The following is a 19,943-nucleotide window of genomic DNA, read 5'->3' as shown; positions in this document are numbered from 1 at the left end:
GGTCTGCCCAGGAAGGAAACCACTCCAGTGGAGAGTCAGTGGACAAGGGACTAGCATGCACAGGAAGTGAGAAAGGGGGTGCCAAGTCAGGACCCTAAAGAGATATTCAGTCAGGAACATATCTTCTACTTCACTTCAGTGGCAAGGTGAAGCAGCGGCCTTGCCACACTCTTTACAGTTAGTGTCCTCATAAATTGTGTATAGTTCAAGTTGGAGTATCACACTCATCCCTTCATCCAAAATAAAACACAAAAACCAAACCCCCTGGACTGTTCATTGTCTGAGCCAAGTCTTAAAGTGATAAGTTTTACAGACTGTTGCTATGGGTAACCCAGGGGAATCCACACTCAGCAGCTCCCTAGGGGGCACTACTACATATCTAAGTTATACAGTCGGCAAGTGGTAAAATAAATTAATTTTTCTTGCATATGCATTTGTACTGCATTTATTTAAATGTTCGATGGTAACGAGTCCTTTAAAAAAATCTCTCCATGCATACCATAATTCCAGGAGAGTTCTGGCTATTCAGGTGACGATCAGCATCCACTTTTTCTGGCATCATGTTATGATGTTAGCAGCATTGTACTATGAACCCAGGATGACGTGATGACACAACCCCAGGGGGTGAGCCTTTGTCAGTCTGTGCTAACAAGCAGGGTTGAATTAAACTCGGCACCATTTTAACCCAAAAGAGGACAGGCTGTGGAGGAGAACGTGGAGACCAGCACTGGAATGTGGGGAATAGTACTTTTTTAAAAGTTTTTTCCTAAACAATGTAGGAGGAGCGTGGAGGGGGTGAAGGAATAGGGAGCTTAAAGTGGAGTTTCACCCTAAAATAAAACTTACCTCCATCTTCATGCCCGGGGTCATCTGAAAAACAAATGGATAATCGCAATTTTTTTTTTTTTTTACTTACCTGGTTTAGAAGAAAATATACTCACCTTACTTCCTCTTCCTCCCCTCGGCGGCCACGGCGATTCGTCACTTCCTGGCTTTGCAATGATTCCTGGGAGCTGAACGTCATCGCTCCCAAGAATCAATGCGCCTGCACCGGCCCCGACGTCAGTTCCGGTGCAGGCGCCGTCATGCCTTGCTAAACAGCCTCTGGGCATGCCCAGAAGCTATGCAGGGATGACGCTGCGGCACCGGCAGTGACGGCGGGGCCGGTGCAGTGCATCGTGGGACCGAAGAAGACGGAAGAGGATGCAGAAGAGGATCGCGCTGGCTTCAGCTGCCCACACCTGAGATGGCAGCGCTGGACAATACTTTTTCAAGGTAAGTATTTCTTCTAAAAAGGTAAGTGCAACCCGGGACAGATCAGAGGCTATCCATTGTGGAATGTACTAGCCCTGACTGTGCCGGGGGTATTTTTATTTAAAAAAGTATTCCCAGGGTGGAACTCCGCTTTAAAGTGATTGTAAAGTCTCAGTTATTTTTATTTTTTTAAATACACAAACATGTTATACGTACCTGCTCTGTGCAGTTGGTTTTGCACAGAGTGGCCTGGATGCTCCACTTCTCGGGTCCCTCTTCGCTGCTCTTGGCTCCTCCCTCCTGTTGAGTACCCCCACAGCAATCAGCTTGCTATGGGGGCACCTGAGCCGGGCTGCAGCTCCCTGTGTCAATTCAGACACGGAGCAGAGACCCGGCCCCGCCCCCTCTTTCTCCTAAATGGCTGGCTGACTTTAATTGACAGTAGCGGGAGCCAATCGCGCCACGCTGCTGTCTCAGCCAATTAGGAGTGGAGTCATAGAGGGGCATTTGGAGGCAGAAAAAAGCGTGTTTAGTGCTTGAGTGTGCGTTCATTTGAATGACCTGAATAATTTTCTGTTTCAAGTATTTTATTAAATAATGCAAGTGAGTAACAACGTTTGACATACAGAATAATGCAAGGTAATGTAATCAAAGCTCGGTAACAGAGCATGACCAATAACTGTAACTACAGCAAATCGTGAGGGTTAGTAGACAAGGGGTGGTAAATGGGTTGTCACGAGAGAGTAGTGATTGGCATTACCAACCCACCGGCACCCCATATAGGGATCACACTGTGCCTAGGTGGGGAGGCAAAACCAACCAATTGTTAAACTAAAAGGGAACAGTACCCAAGTCTACCGTATCGTGTGGGAAAAGGCAGGGGGATGAGAGGAACCTCACTGGTATCTACCAAACAGGGAAAACATAGGCTACAGTAAGCCAGAATGAGGGAACAAGTCGAACGGGTAACCTGTAAACTGTAGTTAAAATGACAAGGTAGAACAAACTCAGACGTTGTAGGAGCTACAACATATGTATGCAGAAGGAAGGAAGCAGGGCGTGGGGGGGGCAGGGAGAAGGGGGTAACAAGAGGGGACAAGGAGAAAAGGGGAAGGGGTAGAATGAGGGGGAAGAAAAAAGGATCGCCGGGGTGAATAATTTAACATTCTTGCCAATGAGATGAATGAACATCAACATGCTTGACGCACCTAAGCGTGTGTAAATGCGCCTAAACACTGACATGGACCTTCATTGTATTGATCATTTCACCACAAGAGACTCCATTTTTCTTGCAATGTTTCAGTGTCCTTTACAAACACAGACTAAAGGCCCGTACACACGTACCGATCGTCGGCATACAAACGTCGGTGGACGAAGGATCTGCCGATTGTACGCGTGTTAGTATGGTGCCTCCGACAGATGTCTGCGCACAATCCGCGGACAAAAGTCTTTCTTGCAAACATGAAAATATTTGTATGCCGACACCAGAACGGACGATTGTTCGCCTGTCAGTACACAATTCTGCCGACACACAGCTACAAATCCCAACACGCATGATCAAACCAAATGAGTTCCCGGAAGAATTTTCTCTAGTAAACTCAACATTTTATTCAGAAAGAACTTTCGGCTCGCGGAAGTCCAAGAAATAGGTGAAATGCGGAGCACATGCTCATCTTGATAAATGTGAGAAGAAGGAAGATGCTGCTCATAATGCCATACTTTTCTAATAAAAAGGCATGTGTTCTGTTATGATGAAGATAATGTTTGTCTATTCTATCTGTTCTATCAAATTTTAGAATTAAATAATTTGAACTCTTCACCATTATTTTTGTATTTTCACACCAAAGATCTAACTATTGATATGACCCTTTATTCTTGTATGAATTAATGTCTAAAACATATTTTTCAGGTTATGCACAATATTAAACATGTTAACAAATTCAGATAGGCCATTTTTTATTTAAAATTTTCTTTATTTTTTGGATCTCAGCAAAAAAAAAACAAAGCAAACATCAATACTTTCTGTATAATAAACTAAACATAAAAAAGGTCCATTTGGACAAAATTAAACTAGAAACTGGCAAACAGGGGTAAAATAAATAATAGGGGGTTACACAAATTAAAGTTGCTGGTAACTGTAATCAGGTTGCCATGAGGGCAGGTTTGGATCCTGCTGGCCATATTGCCACTGGCCATGTGGCATTTGGCGAGGTGGTGGGTGTTGTGGAGGTGGAGGTGGAGGGCACGGGTGCTCCTGGCATGCGTGGCTGTGCTCATTAAGTATGCCGTTTTCTGCGTTTTGCAGCACATCCAGAATAATTTTTCTGGCATACTGACACTGCCTGAGGTCCACCTTATCCAGGATTTTGGCAGTCATATTCCCGAAGGACTCATTGGCCTCCGGTTTCCTACGGAGGGCTATGGTGGCCTCCTGGATAAACTCGTCGGTGATGTCATCCACGTGCTTCCTCTTTTGCCTCCGTTTGGCAGGAGGAGGTGGTGGTGGAAAGAGTTCCGCAGGCTCCTCAGGCTCCACAGGCTCCCCAGGCTCCTGGCTGCAACCTGGCTCCTCCTCAGTGACACTTCCCTGTTGATGAAATGAACAATTGATTAGAATGTTATAGTGTATATAAAAATGCATGTTTGTTATATTATTGTGAACAAATAGCAGACTTTACATACAGTGGCATATCTAGGGTCTCCAGTGCCCTTGTTGAGGAGCTGTATTTGGCAACAACCCCCCCCCCCCCCAAGATCAATGTAAAACTGTAACCCACCCCCCCAAAAAAAAATTAAAGGGCATTAAAAGTTTCTAATTTGCCCCTTGTTTGCCCAGTGTAGAGCTCTCTAGTGGGCAATCATTGTCTCAGGTGTGAAAAAGAAAGAGAGGGTTGAGAGATAGAGAGAGGGAGAGAAAGAGGGGGTGTGAGAGAGAGAGGAGGGGGTTGCAGAGAGAGAGGGGCCTGAACTTGCAGAGGACTTGATGTAGGGCATTGAGGGTGAAGCAGTGCAGGGAAACATGAATAAGGAAGCCACCTGCCTTGCTGACCCAGAGTGAGAGACCAGAGACATGGAAGCAAGGATGGATGGATCATTTGCAGGAGCTGTTAGTTTTGTATTAAAAAAGGTTGAGCCAGAGGAATGCTGAGGCTACAGCAGTGTTTCTTAGGACCAGAGGTGTGCTGGGGATGCAGCAGTGTTTGTAAGACCGGAGGGGTGCTGGGGATGCAGTGAGAGGCAGTCTCAGTCTCCTGGTCTTTTGGCTCAGCTGCTCTCAATGTTTTACACCTGCATGAAGCAGCTCTCAATGTTTTACACCTGCATGAAGCTGCTCTCAATGTTTTACACCTGCATGAAGCTGCTCTCAATGTTTTACACCTGCATGAATCCGCCTGCAAACTGGGGGTTCTGGGGTGTGCAGGCTGAGTGGATTGTTAAAATAAACAATAAAACAATGCCAATGTTTTTGTGACCCACCCCCCTTGGCCTGCGCCCCTGGCGGTTGCCTGTCATGCCAACCCCTTGCTATGCCCGTTTACCTAAAGGGTCAATTATGGTTTAGCTTATAATTTTGTTACATGATTACATTTTAGCAGACAATATATTGTGAAATGCCATACCTGAGTAAAACTCTCCTCCAGGAAATCCTCATCCTGGCTTGGATCTACCGACACTGAGCCCTCTGCCGAAGTAGAAGGCAGTGTAGAAATTGACGGCCTGGATTCCATGGTGTCTGCCAGGAACCGCATGTTATCATAGTACCACAGCCGTGGTACATATACATTCCGTGCCCCTGCTCCAGACTGGGTGGAATCTTCTATTTTTTTTAACTCCCGCCTGTAGGCAGTACGAATACTGTTTATTTTTTTGCGGATATAATCAAAATTTGCCCCAGGACAGACGGGCTTGTAGAAGGCCACCAAATGTTCCATGGCCTGTTTTCTGAGTTTTCGATTTTTATAATCCGCGGACTTCACTTGCCACAAACACGGCAGTTGCCTGAACTCATCAATAAAACTTATTAAAAAGTTGTGGGTGGTGAAATTGTCCACCATATTGCAGGACAGTATATGCCTGCAAGACACAAAACAACACAAAACATATTAAAATAGCATGTATTTTGGCACATAATAAAGATATTCCTAATAAAAGCTGTATAGGGCCCAAAACACACACTTTCTATTAAAAGAGTCGTACCTTTGTTTGTGGGGAAAAGTCGTGATTCGCCGCTCGATCGTGCTCCAACTCTCGATATGTCCGCTAGCGAATCGTCGGCCGAACGATCTGGCGTCCTTTAAATACAGCGCAGGCGTCAACTCCTCCTCCAGTGGCGGGCTTGTGCAGGGGTGTGTACGTGCCGAAGATCAGGCCTACATGCGACACTCACACCTGAGGCAGTGGAATAATCATTGTTTAATTAGGAACCATGTCTCAACAATCTGGGAGCTCAATTAGTGGGGGCCGAAGTGATTGGGCCACCCGAAAATCAAGGGCTACACCCATGTCAAAGCCAGAAATGGTGGAGATGGTCTCCATTTTAGAAAAAATGGATTACGATGGAAAGTTGGCAAATTACGATCGGCCCAATGCCAGGAAAGATGGCATCATGGACAAGGTGGTGGCCTGTTTGGTCAAAAAATTCGGTGTCGAGCGATCGAAAGATCAGATTCGGAAACGGTGGTCTGACCTCAAACACCGTGAGCAGGATCAGCTTTCCCAAATCCATCGGATTTTGAAAAAAAGTAAGTTTTATTTTTTCTTTATTTTTTTAATCATGCAATATGTTTTTTATAATTTTGTGTATGTTGTATTAACATGTCTAGATTATAATGTCTATGTAAAAAGTTAGATTACTCATTTTAGTTGTCATGTCGTGATTTGATCGATCTATTGTTGATGTTTTAGTATATGACATTAAAAGTCAGGAAGCCATAGTGAAAAATATATGTATTGTGTTGCAACGAACGTTCTTTCCTGCACGAATCTTCTCAGCAAACATTCCTATTAATCACAGATTATTATTCAAACCTTTAAATAGGAGAAAAACGTAAACTCCGTGCCAAACAATGGGAAAGGAGGAGGAGAGGTTTGGCAGCTCCATCGGCAGTTGTGGAACAAGATGAGGACATGGGCACAGAAGGTGGCACAGATTCCACTAAAGGTAATTGGTTCCTATGCACTGTCAAACATTAATGTACCATATTTTTCGTAGATAACCATGTACATGTCTTCATATTTGTTACTAAAAGAGCTATCAAGCAGGGCACCATGTCCTAACAAATGTACCTCTTGTGACTTTTATGATATGGCCAATGTTTTGTATTATGTAGATGAAGACATTATTCCTGAACTTATCCTGGTGGAGCCAACAAGTGATGAGACACCAGAGCAACAAGAAGGTTGGTAGTCACAGATTTTTGTGTAGTGGGATCATAGAAATATGTGTATTTGCAATGATTGTTTAACCTTATATTCTTGTATTCCCTTGCAAATTTACATTGCAGATGTTGCATCATGCCAGGATGTGGCATCCCCAGCCAGGTCAGAAGCCCGATCTCCTGGCAACTTGCCAAGCAGCATGGAAGCCACTTCCGAAACTGTGGAGGAACCAGGACCAAGTGTCCAAGAGCCAATTGTGTGCCCACGTAGGTTTTTTCATAATGATTTTTATCAGTGTTATTTTTAGCCTCCAATTTACAACACTAGTTCCCTATGGGAGCCTCTTTATTTGAATGGAAGTCGCACCGTAAGTCGGATCAGGATGCTCTGACTTGCGGGGCCACTTGCGTTGTGAAGATTTTTGAGGGGGAACTACACCCAAAAATTGAACAACCCACCGTGGGTGTCCCCCCAAGTTCACAACCAGGCCTTTTGTGTGTGGTATTGAGTTTGAGGGTATGCCCACAACAAAAAGACAGCGTGGGTTACCCCCAAAACCCCTACCAGACCCTTATACAAGCATGCAGCTTGTCAGGCCAGGAAAGAGAACGAGCAAGCGGACCAAACACCCCCTGGACCACAGCAGGACACATGCCCTCAACATGGGGGGGTTTTGTTGCTTTGGGCCAGGGGGCCTCTGCACCGCACACCCAAAAGCACCTTACTCCCATGTAGAGGAGGACAAGAGCCTCATCCCCACAACCCTGTCTGGTGGTTTTGGGGGGTCATGCGGCCAGGGGGTTCCTAGGACTTTGGAAGCAACCTTTAACAAAGGGTGGCCCCCAGATCCCAGACCCCAATCACTATGTGAATGGGTATGGGGTACATAGTACCCCTACACATTAACCACATAAATGGAAGTGTATGTGAATAACGACAGGAGACGTTTATGAAATGTTCTTAAATATCTTCATCCGGTCTTCTCCACTCTGCTCTTTGGATCTTCTCCTCTCCACTCTTCTGCTGTCCAATCTTCTGCTCTTATGTTGTCTGCTCTTTTGCCCTAGGCTCTTCTTCTTCCTCCTGTCCTCCTCCAATGCTGTTGCCGTGCATTCTGCCCGTCTCTGGTCTCTGCATCTTAATATATATACATTACAACCATGCCCTCACAATGACGTCATCATGCGTTCACACCCCTAATGAATATATAGTAAGCTCAGGAGACCGGCAGAATCATCAGCAACAGCATCGGAGGAGGACAGGAGGAAGAAGAAGAGCCTAGGGCAAAAGAGCATAAGAACAGGGTAGGTATTAACTCGAGAGGAATTTAAGATTACCTGGACACCAAATGTTTCTCTATTATTATGACCTCATGTAGGTGATTCACATTGACTCATTTTTTTTTAATTTTTACAGACCATGTTTTACATAGTTGCACATTAGCCAAATTGACCCGTGAGGCTCTCCAATGCTGCGCAGACCTGGAACAAATAAAGGAGACTGCAACGGCATTACAAATCAAAATGCGCAATTTTGTGGACATGATTGGCAAATTTTAAGCCACAATTTTACTAGGTTTTTAATGTTTGTATTGGGATGTTCCTGATGTTACAAATTTTTTATGATGTTTTATGGCATTTTAATTACACTCAGATGTTAAAGAGTGTACCCAAGTTTGGGAAAAGCACTTTACAACACCCTAACCCTAACCCTAACCCTAACCCTAACCCTAACCCTAACCCTGTGAATGTTTGATACTAAAACGTTTTTACATTCAACAATGTGTGTTCAATTCTTTATTAGACTTTAGTTGGGGGGTCGAGGTCTAAAGCTGTGTAAAGAAGCACTAAATGTATGATGGCTGTCCTATTCCCATATTTACATGTTAATGAAAGCATTTTGGTCACTGCCATATGCGAGTTGCTGGAGGTGTCAATGAAATGTTAAAGATACCCCCAGTTTTAACGCATATCACAGTGCGATCTGACATTTCACACAGGATCGGATCACACAAGTTTGAACGATTGTGCGATCCTATCCTGATGCGGCTGAATAAATGCATCATGTGCGACTTTTGTGCGAGTGCAGTGCGAATTGAGCCATACAAACTGTATAGCTGATTTTCGCATGAACATCTGATCGCATGTAATAAAGGAGCAGTGCGCTACGATATTACATGCCATCAGATGTGCAGTGTGAATTGAGACATACACTTTGTATGGCTACATTCGCACTGAACACGCATACAAGTCGCACATGACCCTTTATTTCTGATGTATCTGGATTGGATCGCACAGTGCTTAACACTTGTGGAATACAATCCTGTGGAAAAAGTAAGTGGCGGGTCACCCTTATGCAATGCTGGAAGGCTGCAAAGTCGCAGACTTCCCGCATCGCATAAGTGTGACTCAACACTCAAGGTACTAGCAGTCCTAGGATTCAATATGGCATTGATATTGCCAGTAGCAATCAGTGTAGGGAGATCAGTGTAATCTATAGTGTATTGCTTGTTCGTTGCTCTAGTTCACTTTCCATTACCTATATATATAACACTTTGAGATGAACAATGATCAAGTTTCACATAACACTGACATATCCTAACATTGGTGGGCAGTGAGAAGGATGTCATAAATGAACACAACATAACAGGTGTAGGTACTTTGTTAATACCCTAATGTATTATATGAAATATATAGTATGGGCAACTTCTGGACAATGAACACCAATGTAAGGTGACATTAGATGAACCTTGGGTGTGACCTAGTTCTCAATGTGACAGGGTTTGTGTACATTTTGTGGGGTGCAGAAGGCCCTTGTATTTACACCACTGGCTAAAAAATAACACATGGCCATCATCACTTTGGATCAGCTGGTGAGAGACTACAGTCAAGAAACACACTGATGAATGTATTAACCCTTCCAAAGTCACACATATATAACACATGATTAACCCAAATAATTGTGTTTGGCATATGTGCCCAAATGATTATAATCCACAATACAGAATCATTGCAATTTTTGTTTAATGTGTTGAAAAATAATATATCTCTGACATTTATCTTGTGTGTCCAATCTTTAACAAGATTAATGGGTGTGTGACAGTGATTGCTGCCAGGACACAGCTCCTCTCCCCACGAAATAGTCCAGATATTCCTGGCGGATCTGACGGGCCCTGTGTGATGCCAATGCTGACCGTCCAACTTCCATTGACGTCATGGACTCCACTTGGTTAGAAGGTTGGGCCTCTCCACTTGTACCTGGCATAGCAGGGTCAGTATCCAGTTGCTGCAAGACATAATTTTGTGCATTCCTGCGTAGGAAGTTGTGCAAAATGCAAAAAACACAAGACCACATTATCCACTTTGTACAGTGCCAGGTTTATGGACGTCAGGAATATCCGGAACCGGTTGGCCATTATCCCGAAGGCATTCTCCACAACTCTGCGAGCTCTGGACAACCGGTAGTTGTAAATCCTTTGGTCTGGGGTGAGGTTCCTCTGAGGGTAGGGCTTCATGAGATGCTCCCCAAGCGCAAAAGCCTCATCTGCGATAAACACAAAGCTCATACCCTCAACAGTTTGCTCCCTGGATGGCAGGTTCAGAGTGCCGTTCTTTAGACGACGAGCGAACTCCGTCTGATCAATAACTCCCCCATCCGAATTGCGGCCATTTTTGCCAATATCCAAAAAAATAAACTCATAGTTTGCATTAACTATGGCTAGCATGACTATACTAAAAAAACCTTTATAATTATAATAAAATGTGCCGGAATTCGGAGGGGGGACAATGCGGACGTGCTTCCCATCAATAGCACCCCCACAATTGGGAAAATTCCACTTCTCCAGAAATTGATCAGAAATCTCCAGCCATTGCTCTGCGTTTGAAGGAAACTGTGGGGAAAAAATAAAAAAAAAAAAATTAGTGCTTGAGCACATCACATTATTAATTACACACACAGTTGTCTGTTAAATGCTTATGCAACTTGCTAAAAAAATATACAACAGGAAGGCAAAGGTTTGGATATGGGGATGTAACATCTACATACATTTATTTTCAACCTCCTATTGTTCTTATATTGTAAAGGGCCATACACACTAGAAGATTCTCTGAAGACTTTTTCGTGCAGATTTACCTTTTCTATGTAGTGCAAGGGCCTACCAGATTGCATAGGATTTGAAAGTGTTTGTTGGACCTCATATTATTTGGTTTTGGTAAATCGGAAGGATAAATTGTTCTGACAATCTTCTAGTGTGTATGGCCCATTATACTCACCAGCTAGAGCTGAGATTTACAAACTACGGCCATCCAGCTGTTGCAGAACTACACATCCCATGAGGCCTTGTAATTCTCTGACATTCACAGACATGACTAGGCATGATGGAAATTGAAGTTCGTGAACAACTGGTGGCCCATAGTTTGAAGACCTCTGAACTTGAGCTTTGGTATATGCTGACTTTGAGATTTAGCATGTGGGTGGGGGGATGGGTAAGTAAAACTGGGCATTTATACATCAATTAGGGCTTGTGGTCAGTGAAGGTTTTAACATCATTACATAAACATACAGAATCATAGGTGGGAATGGATGGACTGATGTATTTTAGATAAATCATTAACTAGGTACTAAAACATTGGCCAAGGAATAATTGTTTGAGGGAAAGCAATAAAATGACCCAAATTCAAAATACTGTTAACAGGCAATGCGTTTAGGGACACATAGGAGAGAATGGTGGGGTGGTTAATGGGTAATTTTACAAATGGTTAAAGATAATCTACATCTTTACTACTATGTGCATGCGGACAGAGGGTAGTTTACAAATAATGGCCTGTGTCAATTGCTGTACATCCAAAAACATCATAATTCGGGTGAAACTAGTAATACATGTAATGTAATGTAAAAAATCAAACATACCTTGATATAGTCCTTCTGCAAGACCTTGATGATGGCAGAGCAGGTCTCAGGGATGATGACTCCAAGAGCTTGGGGGGAGATGCCTGTGGTGAACTTCAGATCCTGCAGGCTTCTCCCTGTTGCAAGATACCTCAACGTCGCAATTAACCTTTGCTCAGGAGTAATTGCAAGCCGCATACAAGTATCCTGCTTCAGAATATAGGGGGACACCAGGGCAAGAAGACGGTAAAAGATGGGATCCGTCATCCTCAAATAATTCCTGAAGTCATCAGGATTATTTTCCTGGAGCTCCCTCAGCAAGGACATATGAGAAAATTGATCACGGTTAAGCAACCAATTTTTCGTCCAGGAGGTCCGCTTCTTCTTCCTATTGCTCGTACGTCGTCTCAGAGCCAAAACTCCAACACTAACGACAGCAACGGACGAATTCACGGTCGCCATAATAAATTCTCGAACGATGTCTCGGAAAATAGCGAAATGTCGTCAACCAAACAAATGCTACCGAAATCAGCGCGAGATGCCCAGAAGGGTCACGGCCAAACACTCACTTCCTCTTTTGTAGCGGCGAACGTGCGTGGAACGTAGTGACGTCATTTTCTGTCGGAAGACAAATGTCCTGGGCAAGTTTGGAGCACTTTTCAACAGACAAACAACAAACACACCAGCCGCGAACATTTGTAGGACGTTCCGTCGGCCGACGATCGGTACGTGTGTACGGGGCTTTAGCTTTCATAGAACGTTCTCTCTCTCTTCCCCTCCCTTCTCAGATTTTAGTTTTACACACTCCATAGATGATGACATATGAAATGTGACATTATTCTATATTAGTGTAGCACTACCCCCGAAGGAGCCACTTGGTAATCTGGATTCTCTGTTCTGTGCTTTGACTCCAAGAACAACTTGGCCTCTCTAGCACACCTGCTTGTGTGAAAATTACTGCAAGCAGAACACAAGTGTGGATACCGTCAGAGCCCGCGCCGTAAACGGTGGTTCCCTTGCGCATGCACAAGAGTGACGTCATTGCGGCTCTGGCTACTCACAGCGCCGGAGCCCGCAAACCCGGAAGGCACACTGGGGAAGATGTCAGCCGCCTCAGCGGTGTATAGGCGTCACTGGAAGGGCTTCATTTTAAGAACAATATTTTATTTCATTTTATTTTCATTTTATTTTCATTATGCCTTTGTCTTACAGGTTTTTTTTTTTTTTTTCTGGGGATTTCAACCTCTATAACTCAGGAAATCAGGAAATAGATACAAGGCCATTTTAGTAGTAAATTAACTCAATGTATTGGTATGGGTTAAAGTAAATGGTGGTTTGAGCCTAAATTAACAAAAGGTAAGTTCAGAAACAGTTCGCTAGGCAGTATAATCACCATGCCAAGGTAACTTAGAATAGAGTTCTGTACCACTAGACTGGAAAAAAATAGAGTTCTGTACCACTAGACTGGAATAAACACAAAAATCAGCAAAGTCAACAATAAACAGTGCATATAAAAATGAACTGCAATGTGAATACTATAACTAGTGTAGAGCGCACTCTAGAAGAAAAGCTAGAATGGTACAATGTCCCCTGAGAGGTACCTTTTAGCATAAACAATAGGTGAAGATCTCTGTATAGCAGCTGTAAAAGGGCAGTCTTTAGTCCTAACTCTTCAGATGGCTAGCGTTGGGGTCAGTGGTCAAGTCGTGAGAAAAAAAGTGTGGGAACTTACCCAAGACCCCCCCCCCACCTCAAAAATAAAAAAGTGTGTGTGTGTGTGTATACTGTATATATATAATACTCCTTTTTTAACAAATAAAGTGCAACATTTATTCATTTATTATAAAGTGCCAGTTTATGAGGACACCTCCAAAATTCACATTCATTAAACAAATATATATAGAACAGACGTAACAACAAAATAATTCAACCTGTATGCTGTACTAACAAAAAAAAGCACCACAATGTGTGATAATCGTTCCCTCGCAGGGAAATTCTAAAACAAACAGTTGTATAAAAAAATAAAAAAAACGTAACACAGTCCATTAGAAAATATCCCACAAACAGGAATTACGTTTCCCTTGCTGTTCAAGATGATCAACTTTTCGAGATTTAGTATAGTCTGCACTGCGATGGGTGGTCAGCCATTTTGAGACATATGGTAAAGGATCCCATAAATGCACAGGAGGGCCAATGAGACTGACAAACAAAAGAGAAGACAGGCGTGCAATGCACAAGCCCACTCCTACTGGGTGACATCACCAAACTCATTGTACTGAAGCCCCTCTCACAATCGCCGGATGTCACTGGAAGACTGTTAACTACTGTCACAACTGAATTAAGGAACCTCTGCACCACCATTATCAATGAAATCTCTGAAACCTTCACAGATCATGGGTGCCTTGTAGAGACGGAATCTCTTGCAAAGCTGCTCCAACTTCATCTCACCTTCAAACCAGGTAACAATCGTACACATCGATTGGCCAGCGTTGGGAATTCAGGATGTCAATTTCAGAGACAAGAATTTCAAATTCGGTGTGATGAAGCTGCAGCTCTGTTGCTCGCAGTTAAGGCATAAAGCCTGGAGCATAAATTATCCACCAAACAATGATACAATTGAGGGAGATTTATCCTCACTTGGCCTTTTATACTCTCTGGATTGATGGTCACAGCTTTGATATTCCCTTTATCCAGAGATTCCATGACTTCTGTCAGATGTTTGCCAGGCACGTCTTTCATTTTTTCAGTTGCACAAACTGACCAATTAATCAGCTGGTAGGCTCGTGGAAGTGTGATGTCATCTCTTTGAAGGGCTTCAGATAACAGTCCCATTTCCTGAACAGCATCTGCAACCCCAGCAAGGTATAACAAATCATTTTCTGACGTCAGGACCTTATCAACCGGTTGCCGACTGCGCACAGTATATTTACTGCGGCAGTCAGCCCCGGCCAGGCAGAGTGACGTAGATCTACGTCACTCGCTGTCACTGGGATTTGAGCCAATAGCGGGCGAGTGCACGCCCGCTGAGGCGCGCGCGCCCGCCTCGGCTCGTTCAGGGAGGAGTGCGGGCGTGTGACCGGCGGACCCGATGTCCGCCGGTCACACTACAATCGTCGGTACAGCGGGAGAAAGGCAGAGTGGCTTATGTAAACAAGCCGCCTGTCATTCTCCCCTGTGTAAAAATGGAGATCAGACAGTTCTACTATGTAGAACCGTTGATCTCTGTTTTTACACTAGTAGCCATGTCCCACTACAGTTAGAATCACGCCACTAGGACACACTTAACCCCTCCCTGTCCAATACAGTTAACCCCTTCCCTGCCAGTGTCATTTTTACAGTAACAGTGCATATGTATAGCACTGATTACTGCAGTAATGTCACTGGTACCCCCAAAAGTGTCAAAAATGTCAGTCAAGGGTCCGATCTGTCCGCCGCAATGTCGCAGTACCGCAAAAAAATCACAGATCGCCGCCATTACTCGTTTAAAAAAAAAAACACCAAAAATTACAAAAATCTTTTCCTTTGTTAGTAAACGCGATAACTTTTACGCAAACCAATCAAAATACGCTTTTTGCGATTTTTTTACCAAACATATGTAGCATAAAACAAATTGGCCGAAAATGTTAAAACATTTTGATTTTTACATTTTTTTGGGGCGGAATTTCATATAAAAAAAAGTGAAAAATATTGTTATTTTTGCAAAAATTACGCTCTTTTTTTGTTTATAGCGCATGATCAAAAAATCGCACAGGTGATCAAATACCACCAAAAGAAAGCTCTGTTTGTGGGAAAAAAAGGACGTGAAATTAGTTTAGGTACAGCGTCACACGACCACGCAATTGTCCGTTAAATTCACGCAGTAAAAATCGCAAAAAACCCCCTGGTCAGGAAGGGGGTAAAATCTTCCAGGGCTTAAGTGGTTAAGGCCACCAAATAGAGATTTCTGCTTACGTTATGAGCTGAATTTAAGCTTGCAAAATGCCTTTGCAGTGCAAGATATGACTCTCAAACTGCTCATATAGCTCTCTGGCTTAAAGCAACCCACCTAACTGAAAAAAAGTTTCCAGTTTTAAAAATTAGTACTTCTAATTCATTTGCACATTCAGAGAGCTCTGATGGGTTTTTGGGTGACTGATGATACACAGGATACAACTTCTCAAAAAATGATGTTACATGATGAAGACCAGGAATAGAATCAGTTATATCTGAAATGCTCAATTCAAGCCTATGACACAAGCAGTGCCATTTCACAAGCTGTGGATATTTTTCACCAAGTTGTTCCAGAACACCTGACTTTCTTCCAAGCATTACACTTGCACTATCACTACAAACCCCAATCAAGTTTTTAGCAAGGAAGTCATTACTGAACCTATGTTTAGAAAGATAAGCTAGAGGCGTGACTTCAATAGACTGTGCATCTGCTTTAGGCAAATCAAGCAAATCGAGAAAGAAAGTGACTGGGTCTTTTCCGTTAACAGAGGCACAAATATAAACAATTAACACTGAATGTGAAGAAACTGTAGTAGATTCATCAATATACAGTGCCTTGCGAAAGTATTCAGCCCCCTTGAACTTTGCGACCTTTTGCCACATTTCAGGCTTCAAACATAAAGATATAAAACTGTAATTTTTTGTGAAGAATCAACAAGTGGGACACAATCATGAAGAGGAACGAAATTTATTGGATATTTCAAACTTTGTTAACAAATAAAAAACTGAAAAATTGGACGTGCAAAATTATTCAGCCCCTTTACTTTCAGTGCAGCAAACTCTCTCCAGAAGTTCAGTGAGGATCTCTGAATGATCCAATGTTGACCTAAATGATTAATGATAATAAATAGAATCCACCTGTGTGTAATCAAGTCTCCGTATAAATGCACCTGCACTGTGATAGTCTCAGAGGTCCGTTTAAAGGGCAGAGAGCATCATGAAGAACAAGGAACACACCAGGCAGGTCCGAGATACTGTTGTGGAGAAGTTTAAAGCCGGATTTGGATACATAAAGATTTCCCAAGCTTTAAACATCCCAAGGAGCACTTTGCAAACAATAATATTGAAATGGAAGGAGTATCAGACCACTGCAAATCTACGAAGACCTGGCCGTCCCTCTAAACTTTCAGCTCATACAAGGAGAAGACTGATCAGAGATGTAGCCAAGAGGCCCATGATCACTCTGGATGAACTGCAGAGATCTACTGCTGAGGTGGGAGACTCTGTCCATAGGAAAACAATCAGTCGTATACTGCACAGATCTGGCCTTTATGGAAGAGTGGCAAGAAGATTTCTTAAAGATATCCATAAAAAGTATCGTTTAAAATTTGCCATAAACCACCTGGGAGACACACCAAACATGTGGAAGAAGGTGCTCTGGTCAGATGAAACCAAAATCGAACTTTTTGGCAACAATGCAAAACGTTATGTTTGTCGTAAAAGCAACACAGCTCATCACCCTGAACACACCATCCCCACTGTCAAACATGGTGGTGGCAGCATCATGGTTTGGGCCTGCTTTTCTTCAGCAGGGACAGGGAAGATGGTTAAAATTGATGGGAAGATGGATGGAGCCAAATACAGGACCATTCTGGAAGAAAACCTGATGGAGTCTGCAAAAGACCTGAGACTGGGACGGAGATTTGTCTTCCAACAAGACAATGATCCAAAACATAAAGCAAAATCTACAATGGAATGGTTCACAAATAAACATATCCAGGTGTTAGAATGGCCAAGTCAAAGTGCAGACCTGAATCCACTCGAGAATCTGTGGAAAGAACTGAAAACTGCTGTTCACAAACGCTCTCCATCCAACCTCACTGAGCTCGAGCTGTTTTGTAAGGAGGAATGGGCAAAAATTTCAGTCTCTTGATGTGCAAAACTGATAGAGACATAACCCAAGCGACTTACAGCTGTAATCGCAGCAAAAGGTGGCGCTACAAAGTATTAACTTAAGAGGGCTGAATAATTTTGCACGCCCAATTTTTCAGTTTTTTATTTGTAAAATGTTTGAAATATCCAATAAATTTCGTTCCACTTCATGATTGTGTCCCACTTGTTGTAGATTCTTCACAAAAAATAACAGTTTTATATCTTTATGTTTGAAGCCTGAAATGTGGCAAAAGGTCGAAAAGTTCAAGGGGGCCGAATAGTCTGCAGTGCACCATTTGCAACTTGCAAGCTGATAAGATCTCAGAAGTCTGTGAAAGGGCGATTTTGTTTTGCACAAAAGTAGGCAGTGCAAAATACTTTAGTGGTGGATGCAAACTTTTGCTTCTGCTGTTCTGCAACGTTGCATTGCAAAATCTCCTTACTAGATACAGCTTAAATATCTCCTGCCTTTACGTGTGCTTCTAAAATCTTATGTATATGGATTTGTTTACACAGTGAGGTTAACATATCTTTTTTTTGTTTTGCCATATGGAGTAATCATACCAGTGCTCCATTCTTTTGTAGCAGATTAACTCTGTGAAACAGACAATCCAAGGTGTTTAACCTCCCGACACACATTGCATCCTAATAGGCCATTTTCTACAAACATCCAAGGGTACTTTTTTTTAAATTCTAGTCACTGATTCTGGTCCCAACATTCTGGTAGAAGAATTCTCTCACTAACATCAGCAGCTGTATCTTCAGTAACTAAGTAAACTACAGCTGATTTACTGACGTGTTGTTTCTGCAGAGGACACTGGGTCATCCTGCTGAAGCGGAGGCTCACACTGAGATGAGTAATTTGCAGACTCAGTATGTGATTTTTTACTGGAAGCCTTTGTGAAGAAGTCTATAATCCTGCCCTTTCGTTTGCTCATTTCTGTACAAATAAAAACAATAGAAAAAAAAATAATTTACTGAAAGTGAGGTTGGAAAGTGTGGAACACACATTGGGGCCTGCAGGAAAATCTAAAAGATGGCAAAAAACCTTTAATGCCAAAATGGTAATCAAATAATGTCTTAATAATGTAGTATTTTTTTCCATTACTCAGATATATAGGTTTTGTGTTCTGCATGCATCTTGTTGAACATCGCTTTTTGCATATCGCTATTTTTTTTTTTTGTGAATCTCTCATTTTATATTTCAATTAAAATTAATACATTTTGGGCTCTTTCACACGGGCGATCCGATCAGATCCACCTGTCAGTTTTTTAGGCGGATCTGATCGGATCCTCCATGCAGCTCTATGGGGCAGCAGGTGTCAGCGGAGACACCTCCGCTGACACCCGCTGCCATCCGCATCCGATCCTGTGCTTGAAATCTGGACGGATGGAAACCCTATTTTTCCATCCGTTCAGTAATCGGATCGGATCGGATCTGATGAGAGCGGACAAGCGGTCCGCTCTCATCCGATCCCCCATAGAGGGCAGCGGGGGCTGAGACACCTCCCTCTCCGCTCTGCAAGCGGAGACGGAGCTGTCATCCGCCCGGATCAGCGGGGATGGCGGATCGATCCACGCTGAGCAACACGGATCCGCCTACGGAGCGGACCGTGTGAAAGAGCCCTTAGGTTCCTCCAATTATTTTTGATGCTTTCTTTCCCCTGGCTATACCTGCTGCTTGAGAGCCTCACTAACGAGTTGGCCGGGTGTGTGTAATGTAGTGGGCTGCCTGTTCCTTGCACTTCACAGAGCACCTCCGCACGGCTCCCGCTGCATTTTGATCCATGGCGTCACTTCCCCCGCAGCGAGGTGCATGGAGCTGCTGTGAATTTTTCAGGGGGAAGCTAAAGGAGGACTACTGGCAGACTACTGCGGCTGCGTCTTTAACCTTTGCAGAGGCTCTGCTTCGAGCCTCTGCTCAGCCTCAGTGTGCGGCACTTACTATTGCAAGATGTGTCGGTGGCTGGTGGTGTAGCGCCTGTCACACAGTGGCGACTCTGGGAACAATATATAGGGGGCACATAAGATACCACAGTTAAAATTGGGGGTGCACTCATAATTTAAATAACTCACCACTATATCATACCACTGAAAGAAACTAAATGAATATATATAAATAGGGTTACAAAATAAGAAAGTAATGCAGTATGCAAAGATACCCTTTTAGAGTACTAACAGAACACTTAAAAGACAAGCTTTCAAGAGTTTTCCTTTCTTCCTCAAGCATTGCTTCAGACCCTAGAAAGAGGAAAACTCTAAAAAGCTTTTCTTTTTAGCTTAAAGCAATTTCAGCAAACAGTTTACGCAGTAATAGCCCCTAGTATTGGTGCCAGTTTACACATTAATAAAGCCTAGTATTGGTGCCAGTTTACACATTAATAAAGCCTAGTATTGGTGCCAGTTTACACATTAATAAAGCCTAGTATTGGTGCCAGGTTATGCAGTAATAAAGCCTAGTATTGGTGCCAGGTTATGCAGTAATAAAGCCTAGTATTGGTGCCAGTTTACACAGTAATAACCCCTAGTATTTGTGCCAGTTTACACAGTAATAACCCCTA

The sequence above is a fragment of the Pelophylax lessonae genome (genome assembly GCF_965119305.1).
Source record: "Pelophylax lessonae genome assembly, chromosome: 5".
NCBI classification, from domain to species: Eukaryota; Metazoa; Chordata; class Amphibia; order Anura; family Ranidae; genus Pelophylax; species Pelophylax lessonae.
The sequence above is the reverse complement of the archived record's forward strand: the minus strand, read 5'-3'. Positions refer to the sequence as shown.